This window comes from Zeugodacus cucurbitae, chromosome 2, assembly GCF_028554725.1.
Source record: "Zeugodacus cucurbitae isolate PBARC_wt_2022May chromosome 2, idZeuCucr1.2, whole genome shotgun sequence".
NCBI classification, from domain to species: domain Eukaryota; kingdom Metazoa; phylum Arthropoda; class Insecta; order Diptera; family Tephritidae; genus Zeugodacus; species Zeugodacus cucurbitae.
Window position 1 is genome coordinate 13,439,415 of NC_071667.1, and position 1,993 is coordinate 13,441,407.

Below are 1,993 nucleotides of genomic sequence, written 5' to 3' on the forward strand. Positions count from 1 at the left end.
CTTTATTTATTTTATGTGACTACAGCGGCGTCTTGCGAAAATCAGTATTAGATATTATTATGCATGTTGTTTGTATATATATAAATATTTATATTTTAGGAAGCTGCAGCCCACACTATGGCGCCACAAAGCCAAATCATTTTTATTGCCGTTTTTCTGTTTATTTTGTGTGCGCACTCATGCGGTTACTCGTACGCCAGGCATAATAAATATGTGAATTTTAAATTTACTTACACTTGAAGATATTTGCGCGTTTATTGCTTGATGTTAACTTAAATTGAATTTTTATGCTTAGTAATTTTTTTTGTCATGTCAAATTTTTTTTTAAAAAAGTAAATTGGGCTCAACCGGGATTTGAACCCGGGACCTCTCGCACCCAAAGCGAGAATCATACCCCTAGACCATTGAGCCGCATAAAATTCAAGCTATATGGAATAAATAAAAGCTGAAGACTGTGAGATTAATATTTTTATTTTTAATATTTTCAGATACTCATTTATATACTATTATAGAAAGTTATTTTAATAATAAATAAATATTTGTGACAATCAGCAGAAAGTAGTGTAGAAAGTTTTAAGTAATACTCGTATGTGAGTGAATTATTACTATAGAAGAGCTGTAGCTGCTGAAAGTACTGAATGCATATAGTTGTACGTAGCAAGTATACTATTTCATTCGCATGCCTCCTATATGTATGTATGTATGTATCATTTGGATATCTTACATACACACCCATTGAAATACACCTTCAAACTTTAACCAATCAATTACCAAAATCAAACTTGTTTGCGCCCAAAATATCAAGCGTTACACTGTTTTCTCGTGGCTCTGGTTTAATGAATATTTGTATGAGAAGAATGGTTTATTGGCACGTTGGCTACCTGAGTTTACTGCATTCTTTCGATATGTTATGATTTTTAGGTTCACTTGTTGTTGTTATCTCAGCACCGATGTGACGTAGTTGCTTGTGTGGTGTTAGGAGGTGTTAAGAGGGGATGTAGCTCAGATGGTAGAGCGCTCGCTTAGCATGTGAGAGGTACGGGGATCGATGCCCCGCATCTCCAATTGATTATTATTTTATTTTTTATAACAATTATACTCCAGTTGGGTGGATGCAGCCTTCAATATATTTAACACTTATTTTTTATTGATCGTACCATTTCTGGTAAGAATTTCTTATGCTTTAAGCCAATGTAATAAAAACAAGTAAGGAATGGATAACTTCGGGTGCAACCGAACATTTTATACTCTCGCAATTTATTTATGTAATTTTATTCAGATAAAATATAATTTGTTCCACATATTTGGCATAAAGTCCATTAAATCATTATATATCAAGAGGGCTTAGGTGATTCCTGATTTTATACTCTCGCAATTTATTTATGTAATTTTATTCAGATAAAATATAATTTGTTCCACATATTTGGCATAAAGTCCATTAAATCATTATATATCATGAGGGGTTAGGTGATTCCTGAAACGATTGCACTAATTTTCACCACCAAAGTACACTATATCCACTATACACTCACTTAATTTTGCTAAGATATCTCACAAATTTACCGATATATGCGGAATAAAGCTTACCGTATTTTTAAAAACCCTATAATTAGGTATATGGGAGCTAGAGGAAGTTACGACCGGATTTTAATAATTTTTAGTACTTAGATACACTATTAGAAGAAAAAATTGCCTCTGAATTACAGTAAAATATTTGAGATTTTTATTTTCGGCGAAAAATTACGCTTAGGCACTGATTTCTTGGTGTACGATATCCGGGGCATTGAAAAGTTATAGTCCGATTTCGACAATTTTTCCACAAGTGATGCCACGGATCATATACAGTATTTGTCTAAACTTTTATTTCGCTATCTTCATTGCTTCCTTATGTATACATTATATAGTGAAGGAATCGGATGTAATTCAAATTGAGTTCTAAGAAAAGTGGACGTGGTTGTAAACCGATTTCGCCCATTTTCTCTCCGTGTTATCA

General features: G+C 32.9%; 2 non-coding genes across 2 annotated transcripts; one reads left to right on the top strand and one right to left on the bottom strand.

The window, feature by feature from the left end:
• Positions 1–339: 339 nt before the first annotated feature.
• On the bottom strand, positions 340–411 carry Trnap-ugg (transfer RNA proline (anticodon UGG)). The gene has a single exon. It is a non-coding gene; the product is annotated as a tRNA-Pro (tRNA).
• Positions 412–991: 580 nt separating this feature from the next.
• Positions 992–1,064, top strand: Trnaa-agc (transfer RNA alanine (anticodon AGC)). The gene has a single exon. It is a non-coding gene; the product is annotated as a tRNA-Ala (tRNA).
• The last annotated feature ends 929 nt before the right edge of the window (positions 1,065–1,993 follow it).